Here is a 23870-nt window from a genome sequence, read left to right as displayed (position 1 = left end):
TTTGTTTGAGAAATGCATTTAAATAAATTAATGAAACCAGTGCTCTGAATGAATCCTTTCAGCCTGCTTACAGAGAAATTTTGAAAGGGCAATATTATCACTGACAAAAGCCACAGCATCTGAGCAATTTGATATCCAGAAAGCTGCGTAGGGAGGCAGAACATAATGACAGTTTTACCTATAGCAAAACCATTAAAGGTCGCTTACCAGAAGGACAGCTGAAATCGAATTTGTTTTCAAATTACAAGATTAAAGAACATTCCTTGAAGAAAGTATTATTATACAGTGTCAAAAGAAAGAGAGATTAAAATGGTTGGAAGATGCAATCACAGCTGAGATAAATCCTACTTTCTCTGTGGTTTGCACACCCTGCAGTCTTTCTGGCTCAATGGATTGGGTGGGTTGGAGAAATTAGCAAGTGCTCCTCTCTCTAGACAAATCTTTCCCCCACTGAGAGTTCTTTTCCCCTCTGGTCTTACTGAAAACATACTTGCCTAACAGGCAACCCATGTGGAGGAGTGAAGGGTATCTTTCTTAATGGTGCCCATTGGAGAGGACAACATTAAAAATTCTCTAAAATGAAGGGGGCAATTTTGAGTTTCCAAGTCATTAGGCAGGTTTATGACTTGTCCATTTGCAGAGGAGCTGATGGGACTCTCCACACAGCCATTTCACTTAAAATGGGCTCATCTTGCACATGGCTTTGTTCAGTCTTCCTCTCATGCCCAGAACTCTTCTGGTGCAGGCTGAGGCTGCCTTTGGGAGACATGAAAAAGTCTATCCTGTCTCCTCTGCAGCACCATTTTACTTAAAATGCTATATAGCACCTCAACAAGACTATACTTGATTCTTTGCAATGAGCAAGTTAAATCAAATAAAACCCTGCTCTATTACTACTGTCAATTCTACAACATGTATCATGCATAAGTTCTTCACAAATATTAGCTAAGAGTGAACCTGGACTACCTTTTTGAGGGGTAACTCCAAGGTGTTTTCTGCATTTTTAAAATATTTATTTGAATACACTCCTTGAAAACACAACTTTTTCTTTATGCAAGACTTTCAGTAATAGACATAATTTGTTCAAAACTAGACAAAACAGAGTGGCAAGAACTAGGAAGATTATGCAACTTGACTATTTGGAATGTAATATATCATAATGTGCTATTCTGAACACACGAAAATAGAGAGCTTCTATATATATTGTCAGACTGATCACCCAGTTCTTCCTTATTCAAAATGTCTGCTGCAGACATAAATGCCTACTCAATGGCCACTGAACATTCTTTATGCCTCCTGTCTTCCTGGACCACACAAGTTTCCTTGCTGCCCTGTGCCCTTCTCAAATGTTAGTTCTTTATGAAACTTGCACACACCATCTCCTTTCTCAGTGCCTATGGTGGGTAGGAGGATCATGAAGAATTGCTGGAGAGCTGGGGCAAAGTCAAGCTGTCTGGATGCCAGAAGCTGGCTGGCACTGTCCTGTACCAGGAATGCCTGATCATCTTGCTTTTTCTTCATCCTAGATAAAAAGACCACAGCATTAGTGACAACCCAGCAGAGCTCCTCAGAGGTCCCTGCTGCTGGAACCCACACTCCCAACTTTGTTTTACAGCCCAGCCAGTAGGGCAAGAGCTATTGCTGTTGTGCTCTCTCTGGGAATCAGGAGGGTCTCCTTACAGAAGTCATCAACTAGCCCCTACCACACCCCAAACAAAAACAACTTAATTTGAACTAAACTTCAATTACTCAGTTAAAAGCCAGACTTTTGATGTCATCCTTGTTTCTATTCTGTTCCTTTTAACTCCCATGTTTAATTCCAATCTCACCGAAAGTGGGTCTTGAAGTTTTAGTGCCTTGTTTAGGGAACATGTCCTGTTTCTCAGAGATCCCAGTGAAAAGACAGATATTTGCTATCTATGTTACTACTGTGCCTACATCAGAGGCTAGAGATCAGGCTTGATATTTTAGTATATCTTTTTATTTGTCTGAATTTAGGATCAATTAAGAAAATAGGTGAAAAAATCAGAAATAATGATTAGATTAATGTCAATTTTATTAATCACTAACCTGAATTTGAAAATGTGGATTAAATAGGCAGCTACAAATTACACCTTCATCTATTTTTTTCCAAGTCTAGACTTAGAGTCTACCCATATTATGGAGAGGCTAGACATACTATAAAGATGTTTTTAGCTGGATTTTCTGCCTCATATAACTCTATGAGGGAGTTCTTAATGGTGCATCATCTTTTATAGATGAATAAATTCACAAGATAAGTAACTTGTCCAACAGTCATAACTGCTGCCTTCAGGAAACTTATATCCCAGTGGAAATGGGAGACAAGCTGTTAATTATAAAATTATATTGGAATACATTAGATTAAAATTTAGAAAATAGAATGAAAGGGACCTAATTAGGTCATTTAGTCATGGATGACTTTGAAGCTAGGTCTGAGAGGTGAGAAACACCAACCGTGAGAAAAGCATAAATCAAAGTAGGGAAACACCCAGCAAACTGTCTAGTTGATATAGTTTAGATATTTGTCCTCGCCCAAATCTCATTTTGATTGTAATCCCCAGTGCTGGAGGTGGGGCCTGGTGGGAGGTATTTGGATCATGAGGGCGGATCTCTCATGGCTTGTTACTGTCTTCATGATAGCGAGTTCTCACAAGATCTGGTCATTTAAAAAGGTGTGTGGCACCTCCCTTTATTCTCTTTCTCTTGCTTCTGCTTTCGCCATGCAATGTGCCTGCTCCCCCTTAGCCTCCCACCATGATTGTAAGTTTCCTGAGGCCTCCCTAGAAGCTGAGCAGATGCCAGCACCATGATTTTTGTAAAGCCTGCAAAACTGTGAGCCAATTAAACCTCTTTTCTTTATAAATTACCCTGTCTCAATTATTTCTTTATAGCAATGCAAGAATATAACACACTAATGCACAGCAGTTATTTAATAAATGCTAGTATCCCCTCCTTTGTCAACCTCTTGTTATAGAAACTTGACATGTGTATCAGCCAAAGGTTTTAAAATCATGGTGAAGGCAACTGTATCTCTAATACTGAAAAAATAAGTGATGAAAATCAGAGGAGGCCTTACCTTGAACTAGAGAACCTGCCTTATTAGAAAAGAGCAAATGTGATTGCAGTTCCAGGAAACTAGGGAATACCTTGGCTGTTATCCAAATGGAAAAGACCGCCACCCAGCCCCTCCCAACAAAAGCCTGATCTGGCACTATGACAGGAATGCATCTAGTGGACACCATCATATCCATAAGACTGGGGATGAATAAACCAATGGACTTGGCTAATCACATTCCTTAGAAAAATGTAGATATTTGTTCTACAACCAGTTTAAGGATCTTGACTCCTTATAATAATTTTGATGGATGGATGAATAGATGGATGGATGGTTGGATGGATGGCCTGTCTCTATGACATCTTTAAGTGATCCAATCATCACCTTACTATTGAGGACCGGCCAATTCATTCTGACAGAAGCTAGGTTTAGAGTTTAATAATACATTTTCCAGCACTCAGACAGGGGACCTATTAGGCTAGTAATGGAAGCTACACTTTCTGGCCAGCTATTTGTGGCAAAATGACTGTTCAATATATTTTGCAGCTCCTTGATAATCTATCCAGTAAATCTTCCATATTCTGTAGAGGACCTGGGAAATACTCCAGGAAACAAGGAAAAAGCTAAGATGGTATTACAACAAGTTACAAAAAGGGCAGATCCCTTTTATATGTTTTATGTGTTGGGATTATGCCTAAGAATTCATTTAAGCAAAATGGTTTATTGCTGAATCATGGGTCCAAAGTAAGTTAGTTTGGAGATTCTCCTTTTCAATGTAGCTCCGTTGAAAAGTGACAATAATTCCTCCATAATTAAGGGAACTTTGAGAAGCTAGATTGTTTTAAGAATGTCCTCAATAAATGCATAAGAAATACGAATGTGATATTTTGGTAAGTAAATATAAAATTTTAGAATAAGATAAAAATAAGCCAGTGACTTTATATACTTCCCGTCATCTTATTTATGCAATGGGACCAACTCACTTTGAATTATATGAGGATCCATTTTCTCTTTCATAAAATAAAGAGATTTATGAGAGAAAGGCCTAAGAGTTTTACAGGACAGCCAACTAAATGTGAGCTCTTTGTTTAATATATGAAATGGAAAATTCGATGAGCCTTAGGATGAATCAGTAGAAGTATATATTTCAAGTTAAAGGAGGTGAGGTCACTATGACAGTAATCACATTTTGAGAAGAACATTCACAACCTAGAATATTCCCAATAAAAAGCTTTAAAATATCAAGGAATATAAAAACTGTGACATATAAGAAAATGTTTATGAGCCTAGAGATTTTTGGACTGTAATAGAGAAGATTTAGAGGCCCGGCATGGTGGCTCACGCCTGTCATCCCAGCACTTTGGGAGGCCACGGCAGGTGATTCACCTGAGGTTGGGAGTTCAAGACCAGCCTGACCAACATGGAGAAACCCTGTCTCTACTAAAAATACAAAATTAGCCGGGTGTGGTGGCGCATGCCTGTAATCCCAGCTATATAGGAGGCCAAGACAGAAGAACCACTTTAACCCAGGAGGTGGAGGTTTCAGTGAGCCGAGATCATGCCATTGAACTCCAGCCTGGGCGACAAGAGTGAAACTCCACCTCAAAAAAAAAAAAAAAAAAAAAAAAAAAAGACAGACAAAAAGAGAAGATTTAGAGAAAAATGTGATTATTTAGACTCTATCTGAAGTGAGCCGACTAAGGAATAGGATGAAAATGAGAAGGAAGAAAACTTCAGGTGCAAAGGACCTTCCCATGAATGGAACTGTGTGAGCTTCCTTTTTGGGCAAAAGGCAGCCACAGGAAATCTTAAGCATAAGAAGAATCATGGCAATTGGTAAGAGGTTGAACTACCAACTGGACCTCAACATGCCAGTGTAAGTTCACTGCTGGGCTTGTTCTCAAGAATCATCTAAACGAGGTTGTTTAAAAAATAGGAATTCAAGGTGGGCCCAAACAATCAAGTCCAAAGCTATATGTGCGTTTATGCTGGCTGAGAGGGTGCCATGATCTGACATGGAATAACAGGGTCCAGGTGGGGTGAGGAGGTGTTGACGCAAGAGGAGATGAGGGTGGAGGTGGAGGCAGCCCGATGTTGGAGTCCGAGTGGGGTAAGAAGGAAACCTGAACAGGAAAATGTGGCACAGTAGTGTGGGGTGTCAGAGCCCAAGCAGGGTGAAGAGCAATGCTGGGGGCAGTGACGACAGTCTGGCATGTGTGTTAGAGCCCGAACAGGGTGAGGAAAGCATCTTTGCAGCCTGGCAGTGGGTATTAGAGCCCGGCTGGGTGAGAAGTGTTTTCCCAAAGGGCAGAGCAGAGGCAGTGCCGAAGGATGATGAGAAGGGTGCCTTTGCAGGGGAGCAGCAACTGTGGCAGCCCAGTGTGAGGTGTTGAAGCCTAAGAGAGGTGGAAGGAGCTTCCGCAGTGGGGGCTGGGGATGGGAGCATAACAAGCAGGAGTCTGTGGTGGGAGCTGGGAATATGAAGAAAAATAAAGTTAGGGCTCAAGCTTAGAAAAGTTGATAGTCTTGAGAAGGAGATGGCACATGAAAGGGATGTCAGGGTAAACAAGGTGCTATAATGCACCATGTCAAGATGCAGTGAGAAAAAAGTAGGGACCCAAACTCTTATTTAAGCACAGGTGACAGAGTATTCAACAAAAAGCCCAAATATTACAAAAATAAATAAATAAATAAAAAGGGCCAGTGACCAGCAACAGGGTATTGATTACATACTGAGAGGATTTTCCAAATAAGTAAGTACATGTGGGATTATGGGAGTCATGCTTCTCACTATTGGTAAAGAAAATTAGAAATATAAAATGGAAACAAACAAATAAACAAACTAGAATTGACTCGGGAGTGTTGAATTATAATTGGAGTTTGACATGTGAATTCATAGTTGTCAATCTGTAGATATATTGGTACATATAAGTAGGGATAGAAATTAATATACATCCCTGTATATGTGATACAGACACATACACACATACATTTCTTACCACTGAGAAGAAGGGGTAGCAGTGATACCTCAATAACAATGAACACACCTATATTGATATCTTGGTATCTAAACATCATTCTTCACTAGAAGGAACCATGGCTCCCCGGAGAAATAGCTGATTCTAGGGCTAAGAAGGTAAAGTACTAGATGAGCTAAAACATATTTTTCTACCAGAAAATAAGGAGGTGCTCAGTGAATGATGAAACATATCAAAAGGACACAGGACCCAGCTTAAACTGGCAAAGCTCAAATGGTGTCACATGATTAAATAATTAGTAACAAATCAATGTTAGCTCCCTTATTATTATAGTTGTACTTTTGTTGTAGAGAAGGTCTTCATCTGTAGAAAATGTACACTGAAGTATTACAGGAGTAATGGGGCTTTATGTTGTCAATTTAGTCTCAAATTATCTTGAGTAGATAACATGAGGATGGAGGAGTGGGGAATGATGCTTTTAATAGTCTTGGAACTATTTTGTATATTTGAAATCATTTCAAAGTTTAAAAAAGATATTCCTAGACCTCATTATAGACCTATGGAAGAATATTGATTTATGAAAGTGAGGCACAAGGATTTGTATGCTAAAGAGTTCATGTCATTCCTTGCTAGGTTTGGAAACCACTGGGCAAAATCACTGCTTTGCAGACTTTAGTGTGCATATGTTACATGGAAATCTTGTTAAAATTCAGATTCTAATTCAGTTGTTTTGTAGCAGGATTTAATTTTCTGCATTTCTAACAAGCCCCAAGGCAACGCCAATGCTGTTGATCTGCAGACTAAACTTTGAGTAAAAAACTAGATGATCTTTGAGAATATACTCCACTTGACAAATGATGAGAACAGTATTCTCCTTCCAGTCTTTGTAGAATTCATGGCACTAGAATTCATAGATTTAAATGTTCCTTCATGACCAGCCTGTAAAATAAACTGGCAATGGACTTCATATTTGTGGATGATCTTGCACCTTATAACAAAAGGAGAGGTTTGCCCCTGGAGAACATTCTGTCAGGCTCTGGGCACGACAATAAGAATTTTTGTTTTTTGCCAATATGACCAAAATCTAAGCAATGACACTTTATTATTATTTTTTCTTTCTTTCTTTTGTTTTTCTTTTTTTAATTATACTTTATGTTCTAGGGTACATGTGCACAACATGCAGGTTTGTTACATATGTATACACGTGCCATGTTGGTGTGCTGCACCCATTAACTCGTCATTTACATTAGGTATATCTCCTAATGCTATCCCTCCCCCCTCCCCCCACCCCACAACAGGTCCCAGTGTGTGATATTCCCCTTCCTGGCAATGACACTTTATTAAAGGTCTACAGAGGCCTTAAGAAAATGAAAAGTTCTTTGGGGTGATATATCATACTCTCTTAGATCATCGTTTTCTTAGAGTTGAAACTGAACTAAAATCAAAAAGATTTTTTTCCCCCCCTCAAAGCACAGGTGGAAAAAGCCTAAGAAGTCAATGTCAAAAATAATCATCTCAGCTACTTGGTGAATATCTAGCTCTTCCTTATGCCTCGGTCAAATCCCAACAGAGTGATTCCTTTATCATCTTTGTATGGAGAAATAATCATTATTACTGAGTGCCAAACCTGTGCCTGGCAATGGATTAGGTCCATTAAGTTGGTTTAATCCCGTATGTCTATTTTTTCCATTAAAAATAGCTCACTTTTGTCATTAGCTTCCTGAGTATCATTCTATGTTCATAACTGTTTTTTTCTTCATATAGATGTACTTATAAAATCATATATGGTAATGTTTATCCGTGTTTTACAGATGTACATAAATGCTATCATAACGTACCTTTCCTTTTACAACACTTGTGGTTAGGTTTTAAGATCTACATAGACAGATAGATAGATTGAAGAAGTATTTTCTTCTGTAAACACAATACATTTGGTTTATGGGCCATTAGTTTGTCTTCAATGTTTTCTGTCAAAGCAATGCTATGATAAGCATCTTTTTATATGCTTCTTACTTCATTTGTGCAAGAGGTTCTCTGGGGCATGTAAATAGAAACCAAATTGTAGGATCATAGGGTGTATGCATTGCCAGATTTGCTAGATGATGTCAAATGCCCTTGCGTAGTGGTTCTACCTATTTATCCTCCCTCTGGAAGTATAAGAGGGTCCCTGGATCCCCATATCTTTGCAAAGTATCGTTAATCTCATAGGGTTAATGATGTAATGTTCTTGGAACTGTGTCTGACACTTAATCTATGCATATCCCTACGACTGTTCTACAACAACTGCAATAACAGCTCCTATTACTATTACTCTAAAATCACTACTATTTACTTATTAGAGTATGCCCCAGCCTGGAATGAGTGCTCAGTAAATATCTTTTGAATGGATAGATGCCCAATCCCCAGAGCCATTGTATAAAGTAACATTATGAGGAAAATGAGGCTCCCAGAGGAAACTCACTTGCCCAAGGTTGCCAGTGATGGAACTGGGCCTGGGCCTCAGCCCTATTTCTCTGTAGTGTGAATTCAATTTCCATTATATTCCACTTCCCACATCACTTCAAGTAACAGTAATTTTTTATACCGTCCTCTCCTCTGTAAAAATTCTGGAAGATTAAAATCTGTAATAAACAACAAAAGAAGAATTATTTAAATATGCTGGTGAAGAGGATGGTTACTAGTTACATCCAGAGGCCTTGTTTAAAGGGTAGCTTGTATGTATTACCCTGCTCCCCTCTCTCCCCTTAGCCAAAGAAGCCTTGTCTCCCGGGAGGGACTTCACAGCCTCAGAATGTGCAAACAGAAGTCTGCAGCTGAAACCAAAGTGCTATGTCCCCCAGGCTGCCCAGGGGCACATTTCTTTCCTACCTCCTCTGTAAGCTGTGCCTGCTGCAGCGGCCTCCCTGGGGCAGGCGCTGCCTCATCTGACAGGCCATAATTTGGGTCATTACACTCTCCCATGGGCAGTAATGACATTTTTTCTTTTCTAGACGTGACCTCTGCGCAGCTGCCTCATGGGAGGGAGAGTTGATTACTCCTCCACCGGGGCTCCTGTCTTGCAGAAGCTGGCTTCTGAAGGCCACTGCCTTAGTCTGTGGAGCTGCCTGTTTTGTGGCTCTTATCTTCTCAGAGAGGCTCTGCACCGAAGAAGGGAAATCTCTTAAAAGGGTCACACCCTGAAGGCTGTGACTTGAGAATAGTGTGGGAATACAAGGGCCACAGGGGAAGCATTCCTGCTCAAAAACAGCTCTGCGTTTCACCCAGAGAGATGCATTTGCGTTAAATTCTGGGGAGACTTAAGCTCAGAAAAGCACCCACCTTAGAATTATGAGAATCATCTTGCTTAGGTCAGTTTCCTTCAAGAAAACCATTTAGATGAACACTAAAGAGGAAGGAAAGCAAGTCCTCTGGGGAAGAGGCAGCCGGAACAGAGCTACAGGGGAGTCAGAAGACAGAGCTGGTCCTGCTGCTCCTGGAGGTGCCAGGGGGTCACAGGAGGGGAGACAGGCTGGCGATGGATGCTGATGGTGCTGGCTTCCCCTTACAATGCTGTCTGAGTCAAAGAGGCATTTAGAGAGATGGTGGGATACGATGGATTAAACACACTGACCCTGGGGTCAGATAAAATGGGATCCAGTCACATTCTGACAATTACTTCCTTAGGAACATCAGCAACATGTCAAACCACTCTAAGTCGTTTCCTTATTTGTCAAATGAGGAAATTGCTCTCAGAGTCTTAGGGTCCTGTGCATCCCAGTGTTTTATGACTCTAAGAAGGAGCCATACTTCTATAAAACTGCCAGACTGGGCGCCGGGCTGCCCACGGCAGACACTGTCTGTCTTCTGGGCCTAGGCCCTAAGCAGCAGTTGATTCAGGGTCCTGACTGCATTCGCTCCAACTCGTTACCTGTGGCACTGGCTGTGGGGATGTCTTTGTCAGTGTGGAGTGCTACAGAAAAGTACCATAGACATGGTGGCTTATAAACAACAGAAATTTATTTCTTCCAGATCTGGAGGCTGGAAGTCTAAGGTCAGAGTGCCAGCATGGTTGGGTTCTATGGAGGGCTTTCTTCTGGTTGTATTCTCATGTGGCAGAAAGAGGGCAAATTCCTTTTTTGAAGGTCATTAATTCAATTCATGAGGGTTCTACCCTCATGGCCTAATCACCATGGCCCAAAGGAGTCACCTCCTTATACTGTCACCTTAGGGGTAAAGATTTAACATGAACTTTGAAGGGGCACAAACATTCAGTCCGTGGCAGGGAGTGACACCTCTGTAAGTACCAGGGATTTGGTTATTTGCCAAACTCTGATTGCGGTCTTCTCTATTTTCTTATCCCTTCTTACAAATCTAGTTTTCAAACTGCTAGCAATTGACCTTTTATTAGCAATTTAATTAATAAGTTATTTGTTTGAATTACTTTAATGTTCAAAAGTGATTGGCTAATTCTTTTTCTTAATCTAATTTCCCTGAAAGTGGGAAGCTGGGAGTAAGGGTATCTTGTGTTCCTGGTTGAATCCAGTTTCTCTTTCTGAGAGTTCTTAACAGGGAGGTATTAGACTCTGAAATGACCCCAGGGGATCATGTCTTCCTTTTCATAAACATCTAGCACTTAACCTGAACACAGTCAGCAGAAGCCAGGACATCATATTCTCTTGAAATGTGATTTCTGAATTTTTCTCTGCCTTATTAGCTTAAGTTGCAGTACATGTTAGAGAGGAGAGAGGACATAATAGTCATGTTAAACGCCTGTTAAATTGATAAATAAACACATTGAAAGTCTAAGAAATTATTGGTGACTTCATGAGGGTACGTTCAGGGTTCTAAGCAGAGAAGTTGTAGTCATGAATACTGTTTCAGCCTTGAGATGGGAGTGGAATCCTAACCCCTAGGGTTTGTAAGCAGAGATATATGGGACTGAGTGTCAGCACAATGCTGCCTGGGTGAGAAATAGGGGAGACTCTTATGCTTTTAATAGTTGGAGTCTAAAGGAGCTTGTATTCTTTATGGGGCTGCTTCTCTGCCCTTTGCTTCTCCATCGAGGTAAGCCAGTGTTCGGGAATCTCTTGTTGGCTAGCACCTAAGCATCCATCTCTTGAAGACTCCTTCCCAATTTAGAAACCCCACTGGCAACGTTACTGACATATGGTTTATGAGCATTTCAAGGGTTGAGAAACTACTTTCTTCCAAGAGCAGACTATGCCCTTCAGCACTGCTAAGTGGCTGTACGGGTACTAGGAGGCCACAGGTTAGGAGGAGCTGAGTGCTGCCTTGCTATAATTCTTTTGCATACTCTTTGGAGACATCTACAGGTCTCTGTGGCTACTTCTCAGACAACCTGAAACACCTTGACCTACTCTAACTTCAGGGCCTCCCTTTTCAAAGTTGATTATCTAGATCAGGGCTTCAAATATTCCTCAGTCCTGGGAACCCTCCCCTGAGCAAGCTCCAGTTGTGTATTGAGCTTTCCCACAAACATGTCATACTTCTGTCCCTAATATACAATAATCAAGACCTGACTATGTACCCAGGAGAATCCTAAAGGGGCTCTTCCATCCTGAGGAGTCATGAAGAAAGGAGGAAGTCTGGACTCTGCTGCAGATGGTTGGCTGGAGCTGGCCTAGAGCATGAGGTCTAATGCCCGAGGGAAGAGGCAGCTCTGGGGCCTCTAGTGGTCACTGTCTCTCTCTCTAACACACACATGCACACGTAAGCACATGCAAACACAGACACTTACACACCAGTTGGGGTAGAGTCAGTGAGAAGCACTGAACTGAATCTCTTCTCCTCTTTCATCTTTTCTCTGGTGGAACATCAACAGCAACTGCCCATCTGCCCCATCTAGGGTCTTTTGGCTGGTGAGAGGCAGCATGTGAGTTCTGTGTGAAGCTGTAGTGTGTCCTCTCTGCTCTTGGGTTTCTACTTTCTCAATTACAGAAGTTACAAGTTTGTTCCCCATTAGCAGTTAGGATTAACTCCTTCAGAACAAGTATTTTACCTTCTGCAGCTTTTATTTTGTTCTCAGCTCTATCATAATTCACAGTGTGACTTGGGACAAATTGTTTGCCCCTGTAAAGTGAGGAGATTGGATAAGGCCACCACTAAGTTCCTTCCTGTTTCTATAGGAACATTTCACCCTGCAGGACAATGAGCCAGAGCCTTGCATACCAGGGGCGGGCATTAGACCACACCTACTTTGACTGTCAGACTCATCTCCAGTGCTTGTGCCACTAGTGAGATGCACCTAATGGGGGACTTCATCCCCTACCTCACCCTGGTGTAAGTAGTTTACTGGATGGGAATTTGGGGTCCTAGAAGCCTTCATCTTAATATTTATGTACCTCCTCTGAATTGAACAGGTGTTATAAAAGGGCAAACTGAAGCTAAAAGCTACCTGGAGAAGATGCCTGGAGCAGGGTTCAAGATCAGTGTAGCTTTTAGTCTCAGCCATAAACCATCTGAGCTTTGGGTAAGTCACTTGACCACCAGGCCTGTTTCCTCATCATAACAGAATGGAATTCTGAATTCCCTTTCTGTTGTAATAGTCTGATTGCTCGAGTTTCCCTTAGAGAAGTTTCATACCTGTTAGACCTCCTGCTGCCAGGAACTAACCTCCTGGGAGACAGGTCTTATTGCCATCCAGGCATATAGGAGGGTGTTGAGAAAACACTTGTAGTAGATGCTAGACTGTGCCATTCAAAGCTAGCTCCCTTTGTTATTGAAGAACTTATTTCCCTACATGTCAGGACTTCTGCTGGCTGATGGCCCCCCGCTGTGAGCTCTTTCAGGCATCACCCTTGGCTGCAAAAGGGTCCCTCTCCTGAGGTTACTACCTGCATCCCTGGAGGCAGACTTCATCTCATGTCTTCATCCAAAGTTTGAACAAATTGGCTAAGAAGGTGCTAGACATGCAAAGGGACTAATTTTTTTTTTTTTTTAATTGAAATGTAGGAGGAGTATAGATCTCCAAGAACCAGAAGAGCCACATACATATGTAAGTGGATTCTGAAAGTGCTGAAGCGAGGGGAATGCAACATTAAGTTGGATGAGGGAGGATTTGTCAATATGAATGCACTCATCTGTGATACAGAATTTAACAACCTGGCAAGACCCCCAGGAGAGGGTTCTAACATGTTGTTAGGATGGCTCTGAAAAGCATGAAGAAACTGATGGCTCAAACCACGTAAGGCAGAAATACCAGAATTGCTATGGCAGAGGGTGGATCAAAAGTCTCAGAAAAATGAGCATGTAAGAATACTATGTACTATTTAATGTGGAAAGTCCACCATCTGGTTATATTTAGTGAGAGGACACAGAAGGTGCTCTGTTTCTCAAAGCAATACGAGATATACTAAAAAAAAAAAAAAACAGAAAAAAAAAAAAAAAAAATGCATCTCCCAGAACCTATTGGTGGCTGTCCCTAATAAAGAACTAGTTTCACTAATAGTAACAGTCTGATAAGATCCCCCAAATAATAAAAGTAGGGTGGTAGTGCCTAACAATCAGAAGAAAAAGAGGTAAAACTGTGGTAATGAGGTAGGTTAGAGAGGTAAATGAATGCTGTGTCCCAAACAGGTAGAATACGTGAGTCTGGGAAACAAGAGGTAAAAGAAGAAATGGCCAATTTCATCATCATCCCCAGAAAACTACTTGTTGGAATTGGAATTAGGGCTTTCTGCTCCCACAACTCTGGGCTCTGTGGATTTAGAAAATTAGGTCTTGATTTTCAAAGGAGATGTGCTTGTACCAGTGGACTTGATGAGAGTTCCATCGAACATTGAGTTTCAGCTGCTGCCAGGCATTGTGGGCTCTTTGTACAAAGGCACCAGGCAAGGAAAGGAGTTGCCATCAAGTTCAGGGGCAAGTGACCTTGATAATCAGGAGAAGGTAAGGCTACTGTTTTATAATGAGGGTAGGGAAAATACTTTTCCCACCCCTTTGCCTAACTTTAATGGTAAATGAACAAGGATGGCAGCCACGGCCTGAGAAAGGCATGATGTCCAGAGGCTCAGACTCCTCAGAGAGGAGGGCCTGGATCATGCCACTTAGGTAGCAGAGGTACTGATGGAGGGTAAAGCAATTGAGAATGGGTAGTAGGGATGGAGATGATTAGTATCAGTTGAGGCCTTGAGACCAGCTGTAGCAGCAGAAGCTGTAATTTGACTGACTATTGTTTTTATTATAAGTTTACCCAGGAAAAGAAGACCCCCATGAATCCTGGAGGATCTGATGTTGGAACTTTTATAAAAGGTCTCTGGGTGGCACAAGAGTAGATTATAGTAGACCTAAGATTGTGCTGCTCAGACCTTCCCCTTAAGGCAAGCTTATGGCTTACAGCTTACAGCCCACAGCTGTCTGTCCTGTCCAGGAATTGCCCTTGGTTGTGAAGAGCCCCCTTCCTACAAGCAGTCTTCCTCAAAGGCCAGTCATTGCAGAGGCATAAAGGCCACCCTCACCCCAACTGCAGACAATTCTGGAAGAGCATTCCAGCTCCAGGTTTCCCTGTGGGGTCAGTTGAGACTGTTGTCATTGCACTGAAGCTCAACAGTGCAAGCTGTTCCTCTACCCAGAGCTATTTGCCTTTCTTTCCCTCTAGATATTAATCCTGAGAGCACTGCCCAAGACACTTCCTGTAGGCTGCTATCTCAGAGCCCACTCTCTGTCAATCCTGACTTGCAGGAGTACGTTTAAAATATTGAGCTTGATACAAGAATTATCATCATGATAATAAGGATTATTTATATATTAGGTGCTCACTAAATATATGTTGAAGCAGTGATGAATGTCATTGCAGGACATTTTAATATGCTCATTGCTATAATCTCCTTAATGGAGTATTCATTTAACATGTCAAGCTCTAATATTAAGCAGAATCATATAAATCCTGTCAGAAAGAAAAAAAGCCTTTGAAAATCTCAGCATGATGCACTGTGTCTTTTAATGGATCTCCTTTGGCCTATTCTGTATTCACTTGCCCAACAATCCTTGACTATGGGCCTATCCTACATCTTTTTCTGGAGTAACCAGGGGAAAAGTTATGTAAATTGTATACATTTTAAGAATTTGATCAAACCAACTCTGACTAGATTAGAGGTCAGCAAACTTTTTATGTAAAGATGCAGACAGTAAATATTTTGCGCTTCAGGGGCCACATGGTCTCTGTTGTAATTACTGAACTCTGCCATGATAGGGTGAAAGTTACCATACATAATATGTAAATAAAAGGGAGTTACCGTATTCAAATAAAACGGAACTTACAATAATAGGTGTTAGGTCACATTTGGCCTGCAGGTGATATTTTGCCAATCACTAACCTATGTAATATACAGAATGTAAGAAATGAGATGGCTACTTGTCCTCCTTAGCCTGGAATTAGCTACCCTCTGTGTCATGTCCCTGGTTTCACAAATTAGCTAGTCTTCTCAATCAACAAGTATGTATTCAACCTACAGGTCCTAGGTATATAAAGGTAAACAAACATGATCCATGGCTGTTAGGGGCTAATAGAGAAGCAGAGGTGAGTCATGGTGGTACAGTTCCTTAAATATTACAAAGGATCCATGAAGAACAGAGTTCAGTGAAGACCCAGAAGAAGGGGTGACAGATTCTTCTTCCAGATTCTTTGAAAGTCATGAAATAGCGTGGTGTGTCCATGGGCCCTGCACACTTGGAGGTTTGGTGATAAGGGGGGGGTCTGTGATAAGAGACCCAGCTGGAGGGATAACCAGAGGTCAGAGCCATGGGCTTTATCCTCAACGCAATGGGAACAATTGAAGGGTTTTAATCAGAGAACTAGCATGGCGAGATTTGTGTTTTATAAAGGCTCCTCTGAAAGCAGATTGCCAGATGATTGGATGGGATCAGCAAGTGACCATAGTAAAACCAGAGCACTTATCATTTTCTGATGTTACAGGCAACCTACTTTTAGATTAAGTTTATTGTTTATTTCTATTTGTCCTTGCTAGAGTACAAACACCAGGAAGGCATAGATTCATTCTGATTCCCCAGTACTGTTTTTCAAGGGCCTGTAACAGTACTGGGCAATAGCAGGCACTTAATATGTACTTGTTGAGTGAATATAATTAGTAAATTAAAGGTTTCTTTCTTTTTTTTTCTAATGTATATTTTTAGAGACAGGGTCTCACTATGTTGCCCAGGCTGGCCTCACACTCCTGGGCTCAAGCAATTCTCCTCTTTAGCCTCTCATGTATTTGGGACTACAGGAGTATGCCTATGCGCCCAGCAGTTTCTCTTCTTGTGGTAAGAAAGAAGGTAATGTAATTCCAGTTTCAGTTTTATCAAAGGGCTGGAAGCAGAAAATATCTTCAGTAAATCGATTCACAAATATTTGGACTACAAGAAAGGCTATGGAAGATCCAAAATAACATAGATTAGCACAAGCAAAGATTCAAACTGAGAAACATTACCAGTTCCACAAAGGGCAGCTCCCAAGAGCAATGCGCAAAGGAAGAACTCTAGGCTAGGAATATGGAAATCTGTATTTTTATTTCAATCCTGCCACTTATTTACTATGTGAACGTGGCCATGCATCTTCTTACTCTAGCTCCCTATGGAATGAGACTGGTTCTTACTTATCTCAGCCTAACTCAGAGGGTCTAGCCCATAGTAGATGCTCAGCACACTTGTGTTAAGTGCCAGCTACAGCAGGAGTTAGGAGTGGACTCATGGTTCACAAAGTTGAAAAGGCAAGGCTCAGAGGATGGAAGGTAAACCCAATAGGAGTAAACCATCTCCTTTCACCTTTAATGACACAAAATTATGGCCAGGGATTCCCAGCTGCACCCCATCCAATTATTTCCTGGCTCTGTGGAAATTCTTGACAAGCAGATTTTTTACTGCGGGCAGAAAAATTCAGGCCCAGCTCAGTGCTCCATCTATAAGCCAGAGTCCTCCGAGAGAGGAGGCAGCTGCCTCCTGCTGAGGTCTGACACCCTCACTACAAGAAATGGGCTCCAATCTTAGCCAGGCCAGCACTCCACAGACACCATGGATGATCTCAGATCCCTGGAAAACCCTGACTTCAGTGAGTTTAAGGAGTGCTTCTTGAAACCAGACTATTTCCCTCATAGGAACTAACCAGGCCCTCTCTTCAAAGCTCTTCCCTATTTAATTTTCCACCGTCTGCTTGGGTCTCTGTTCTGGAATAACACTTTATAGGCAAACTTTGCAGTGAAGGCCCTTAAAAAGGAAAGAGAGACTAAATATTTTAGAAAAGAAAGAACTCAGAAGGCAAGAATCAGAAATCTTATCCAAACTGGTAGTGAAAAAAGGGGAAATTAACTTTTCTATTTTCACGAAATCTCTTACAAGGTTGGGCTTGACCTCAGTACAACTTGGGGAAAAGTCTCAGGCTGTTCTTCAAGAAGCCAGGCGTGAGGAAGCATTACCTCTATTTCTTTAGTTCGTTTTCTTCTGGAATGGAAACAATGGGCAGGGGAGTGAGATTCACCAGGAAAGTGGGGTGCACCTTCGGGCTATCCCATGAGCATGATTTCTTGTGTTTATTACCACTCCTCAAACACTTATCATGTTGGGCACTGTAGATATAAAGGTGATTTAGACAAAGACTCTGCCTGAAGGAACTCACAGTATACCAGGGAAAGGGAAGCTCAGCCAATTACAACACAATATGCCAAATGTGTGCTGTCATGGAAGCCTTGACACGGTGCTATGGGAACACCAACTCTGTATGTTTCTCAACCTGCATTGAATTTTTAGACCAGGTCTGGTAAGTTGGTGGGTTTAGTGCATCAGAAATCACTCCTTTGGAAGAATAAGGAATCTGGTGGGAGAGCTCATTCTGAGGGAAGGATGATGAAGGAAGAATATGGTGAAGTTGGTCCTACTAAGAAAACCTTAGCCATGGAAGGATAATTCTGAGTACAGTCCGGTATCTGCCACTAAAGGGTGAATGGAAGAGATGTAATGGGGAAGTACAAACCAGACTAGATACTCCACTTAAACATGTATGAATTGCTGGGGGCAGGCACATGGCTGAGGCACTCTCACTAGTGTAGTGCTGGAGCTGGCTCCTACCTGCTCACCAGAGCTGACTGTGTGCATCGCTCACCAGTGACATCACTACGGTAGCTTGAAATCAGCCATGGTGGGAATATTTACACCATAGAATTTGGCAAGCCCTATAAATCAGGACTATTTTGTCCCATGGGGAGCTGCTTAGTAAACATTTGCCAGCATATGACTCTCAGAATATAATCAACAGGCCGAAAGACAAGAAGATCTTATCTCCCAAGCCATTCTAGACCACAGTACAATTGGGCATGGTGAAGTTCAAAGAAAATGTGCATTGCAGAACACGCATCTTGCATACTTTATGTGCTTCTTGGAGTTTATACTACATACTAGCATATTAAAAGTTCTGAGGAAGTTGCATAAAGAAAGCTGCTTAATTTTTTAAATTTAGAGCAGTGCTTCTCAGACTTCAGTGTGTATACGATTCATTTGGGGATTTTGTTAACATTCAGGTCTGGGGTGAGACTTGAGTTTCTGCGTTTTTAAGAAGCTACCAAGTGATGCTGATACTGCTGGTTCAAGGACCCTACTTTGAGAAGCAACAATGTAGTATTCCTTATTTAATGATGGAATCTAGCATGTTCTTGTTAATCTGTGTAACACATGTTGGCATTCTGCAGAAACTTATCCTTGGAGTACACTTTGGAAAACATTTATAAAATAAGCACATGGTGGTATATGGGGTTGCGGGAGGTATAGACAGGCCCTGGTGGAGATTACAGTGTCCTCAGAGCACGATGGAAGCTGTGGGGGCCAAAGGAGCAATAATTGACCCTGGGGAGACCACAGTTTTCAGAGAGAAAGCAATGGAGCTTGGTAGAAAACACTGCCAAGACAGACGTAGAGATGGAGACCTATCCAAGGGCATATGTGAGCCACAGTGAGACATGGCATGGGAAACTTCCAGAAAGTCTTGGTGGAAATGTTTGACAGGGAGCTGAGTTTCTGCATCATGTAGATGGTGGTATAAGCAAACAAAATATTACATGTTACTGTGAATATTACCTAGTTTCTGCCCATAGGGTAGTGAAGGCAGGCCAAAATGAATACATTCTCTCAAAAAGAATTGGCAACAGTTTATAAGGGGTGACATGTTCTCTTGGAAGATGAGTAGAACCCCGTTAAGCAAAGGTGGAGTATGAACCAGGGAAGGAGAAGGCCAGGAAAGTGTGGTGTATGTGGTACAGGGAATGTGTTTTGGTTTCAAGGATCAGAGAAGGCAAAGGTATGCAGGGGACAGGCCAGATAGGGTGGAGCTGGGTCTCATGCACAAGCTCTTTTTTCTACCTAGTGTCTGACTCCTGTGGAACCAGAGGCAAGTGCTGTCTGGAGCACAGTGGGGAGCTTCGCATTCTGCAGAAGGCCAGGCACCTGCATGAGAGGAGACGCTAAGAGGATGGGGTTGTAGGGAAGGCAATGGGAGGAAAAACTGATTCCTAAGGAAATAAACTTTTCAAAAGAAATCACCTGAAAAGTCAGGGGACTGAATTATATTTAATGATTTGACATATTAGTTTGGCCTTATTGCTAAAGACAAAATTGCCTTTCCAAGGGAGACTCACCAGTATAATAAAACTGGAGGCAGTAGAAAGGCTTTCATTGGTTTCACATGGAACATGCTTAGTCCCAACAATTCAGCGACAGCACCATCAACCCAGATAGGGGTTGTGAGCAGAGTCCGAGATAGTCAGGAGGAAAGGAGAACGTGGGAGGTGGCGAGTGTCCACTGTAGCACCACTCACCGCTCTAGTCTGAGGACAGCCTGCTCTGTTAAAGCACCTGGTCCTCCTTCCCAAAGACTGCAGTCCCACCCTGTGTTATGTTTTGTTCTGTGTATGTGTGTGTATCTCTCCTGCTAACTGCTGAGCTTGCTAAGGAAAGGGACCTCATTTTGTGAAATAAATGATATTTACGAGCTCCTGTGCTATGGTCTGAATATTTGTGTCTCTCCAAAATTTGTATGTTGAAACCTAATCCCTCATGAGATGGTATTAGGAGATAAGGCCTTTGGGAGGAGATTAGGTCATGAAGGCAGAGCCCTCATTAATGAGATTAGTGCCCTTATAAAACAGACCCCAGAGAGTTGCCTCCTCCCTTCGGCCATGTGAGGACATATTGAGAAGAAGGCTAACTATGAACTAGGAAATGGACCCTCACCAGAAGTGTCTGATCTTGAACTTCCCAGCCTCCAGAACGTTGACCAATAAATGTTTGTTGTTTATTAGCCACCTAGTCCATGGCATTCTGTTATAGCAGCCTGAATGGACTAAAACAATCTGAGATTTCAAAAACGTTATCTCCTTCACTTCTCATAGCAGCTTGTCAAGGTGAGTGTGATGTTCCCAAATTTACAGGAAAGGAAACCAAGTTTCAGAAAAAATAAGAGGCTTGTGGAAGTCCTATAGAAAGGAGCTCTAGCTCCCAGTTCAGCGCTTGTCTGCAATATGATAGCTTTCCCTTATTCAACTCTGTATTCCCCACAGAGCTTCATGCAGACACACAGTAGGCTTGTAAGACATGACTCAGTGAGCAATATTATGTCTGTTCATCCTTCATCCAGAAATTGTTTCAGAATTGATACCGAATGACTAGAGGGATATTGAAGAAAAAGATATTGCAAACTCAGAATCTTCACAATGAACTTTACAATTTGGATTTTTGCCAATTATATGTAGCTTTTACAATTACAGGCCATTCTTTCAACAATGATGTCGCTAGGGTTTCACTGATAGACACGGTCTCTGCTCACAATCTAATAGCATCGAGGATCACATAACAAGCCTTGGGCACTGAGCTTAACATCTGTTTCCATTTCAAAGTCTCACCCACAATTTATCATCTGCCTCTCTGTCCATGTGAAATAAAGTCTGTACTTGTATCTTCTAAATCAAAATAAGCCTTAAAGCGCAGGTGCCATTTGAGTTTCTTCATTTATCTGTGGTCAGTTTTATTTGACCTCTTTATCTTGATGAGCTTAAGGCTGTAGATTTTGGGGCAAAGGGACCGTGCCTTTGGTGAAAGCCCAGAGCAATGTGCTTTTAATAATAAACAGCTAAGAGGGAGGGTGGAAATAGAAGATTAGACTCCGAGATTAAAGGGGTGAGTACTGCCAGAGTAAGCACGGGGTCAACTCAGGTGGCTGATCACTCTGGCAGTGCAGAGAAGGGATAACTACTTTAATCCGGGCATAACCAGGGCATCTTCACAGAAAAGACAATATCTACATTAAGACTTAAAGATCAAGTAGGAATGGACAAGCAGAAGTAGGAATGTGTGCAAAAACCCAGAGAGAGCAGACATCACGGTGAGGAGGCAAGTGGTTCAGGACAATTGGACCTGAGAGTCTGATGGGAGGAAGTGTCAGGAAAACACCGTGCTGAGCTGTTGGATTTAATAGAGTGAGCAATGGAGAGTCAATGATGGGTTAGACAGGGAAGTGGCCTGATCAGATTTTTATTTTAGAAATATTACTCTGGCTGTGATGTGGAAATTGGTTTGTAGTTAGAGCAATTATGAGGGGGCAGGGTGACTAGAGAGGAAGCTGCTACAGTTGTCCAGGTGAAAGATTATTGTGCTAAACTGAGCAGAGGCAGTGGAGATGGCAGAGAATGGGCAGATTTGATAGTTATTTGGAAGGTGTTAGCAGTAGAATTTGGTGAATAATTGGTTGTAGGGATGGAGACGTGGTCAAAGATGACTCAAGGCTGGTTGGCTTGAATCACAAAGAACCCAAGGTGATGTCATTCTCTGAGGGGAAGGTATGGGGAAGAGGAGAGTTTTCATTTTAACTTACACTGCTTGGGAATAGAGAATGAAGAGGAAAAGTTCATTTGTGTAGGAACTGAGGTGTCTGTGGGAGAGCCAGAGTGCAGGAGGTAGCTGGATATACAGGTCTGAGGATCAAAGTGAGAAGACAGAGCTCCAAAAATACGTCAAAGAACAGACCATAAACATTTCTAGGACAGGCTTAGCTCAATGAGCCCTTGAAGGAAGCTGAGAAAGAGAGGTCAGAAGGAGAGGAGGGAGTCCAGGGGGCCGTGGCAGCCGTAGGGCCAAGGGGAGAGGGCAATTCAGGAAGGACGAGTCTGCAGGCAGTGCCAAGTGTTTCACCATCCCATGCACTTCTTCCCTGTCTTGGGGCTTTTTCACTTCATTGATGTCGCTCAGTTATGTGGCTGAGGGAGGTTACAGGGAGCAGGCACTGAGAGTGATCTGAACCCCCCTGGGACAATTGTGGTACCTGGTGATACAGGCGTGACACTTTTTAAGTACCTATGATCCACATTTTATAACAAACTCAAGATGCCTGGGCCAGAAAATGACCAGGGGTGAAGGGACAACTGGAAATGTGTCATCTATTGTATTTATTCCTTGACTGTTAACATGTTGATAGAGGGCCTATTGTATTTCAGGATCCGCTAGGCTGTAGGCTGCAGTGATACGTGAAGTATAGTCCCTGTTATTATGAGGGAAGAAACAGGTTTGTGTTCCAAGTTTACAGAGGTTGATAGCAATTATTTAAATAATTATATGAATTATATCTGTTGGAAAGAATACAGAAGAGAGGTATCAAGTACCATGTGACTGTGGAACAGAGGGTTGAAAGTCATTTAGAAGATCAGGGCAGAACTCCATGAAGAAGGAACATTGAATAAGTGCAAATTGAAAGATGAGTAGGTCATGGGGTGCATGCTAACTTGTCAAAGAAGGGGAAACAGGGTTTAGACAGAAGGAACAGCCTGACTGAAATATCTCACGCAGGAGGAAGCCCGGCATGCGGGAAATGAAAGCAGCTTCGTGTGTTTGGAGCAGAGAGAGCTGAGACAGAAAGATGTAAGGGGAGCTGAGGAGGACGGCAGGAGCTGGACTTGGCAGGACATGGCTGGGTTTATTGGGCAGGTTAATAATTCAGGAAGGATTTAAGCTGGGGAGTGCTGTGATCAGAGTTGCATGAGAAAATTCACTGTGGCTGCAGGATGAAAAATGGACTGAGGTGAGCACGCATGGATACAGGGAATCCACATGTGAGTGGCTTTGAACACCTAAGTTGTGCAGCTTTTATTGAGTATCTACTGATTATAGCAACTGTTGGATGAGTTGAACAGTATGCAGGACGTGTGGGTTGGACAGTAAATATGGGAGAGGTATATATGTTCTTTAAGAGGCTGAGGTCTTTTTTGGAGCTGAAGTCATGAATCCCCAAGAGAGAAAATAAAATTGAGAGCTGAGTGTGATGAGTCAGAGGGTTCCAGTTGGGAGGGACCAGTGTGGCCTGGAAGAGTGAAAGAAAGAGTTTAAGTGGCAGATAGAGAGGTTGGCCTCATGCATGAATTCCCAAGGTGGACAGCATGAGTGATGGGGCTTCCAGGGGGGTCGAGGGTGGGGAGCAGGAAGAGCACGTTCTTTCTTGGAACAGGACATTGCAGGTCTCTTTTCCCAACCACCGGAGGTGACTCCCCTGTCCACACAAAATTCTGGAATCGTCAGGCTTGCTTGATTATGTATTAATTTATGCATTTATTTATTTATTTGAAAATGGACATCTCTGAGGAAGTTTTCTTCTCCTTCCTGTCATTTCCCAGCAGAACAATCAGCTTTGCAAAGCTTCAGATTTTAGGGCTGATCATGTTTCTTTCCTCCCTGGAAAAGAACTGGAAAAAACATTTGCATGGTTTTATGAGTCTTATTACATAGCTTTATGACTTGTACATGTAATAATAGCAAGCCAGACGTTCATGGTATGTGTCTCCAGAGGAGTCATC

At 42.1% G+C, this 23870-nt stretch overlaps 1 long non-coding RNA gene across 1 annotated transcript; it reads left to right on the top strand.

Moving 5' to 3' along the window:
* Positions 1-12742: 12742 nt before the first annotated feature.
* On the top strand, positions 12743-20024 carry LOC111554413. Its single transcript, XR_002735242.1, has 2 exons — positions 12743-13048; positions 19733-20024. It is a non-coding gene; the product is annotated as an uncharacterized LOC111554413 (long non-coding RNA).
* The last annotated feature ends 3846 nt before the right edge of the window (positions 20025-23870 follow it).

The sequence above is a fragment of the Piliocolobus tephrosceles genome, chromosome 15, assembly GCF_002776525.5.
Source record: "Piliocolobus tephrosceles isolate RC106 chromosome 15, ASM277652v3, whole genome shotgun sequence".
Lineage (NCBI taxonomy): Eukaryota > Metazoa > Chordata > Mammalia > Primates > Cercopithecidae > Piliocolobus > Piliocolobus tephrosceles.
The sequence above is the reverse complement of the archived record's forward strand: the minus strand, read 5'-3'. Positions and strand labels throughout refer to the sequence as shown.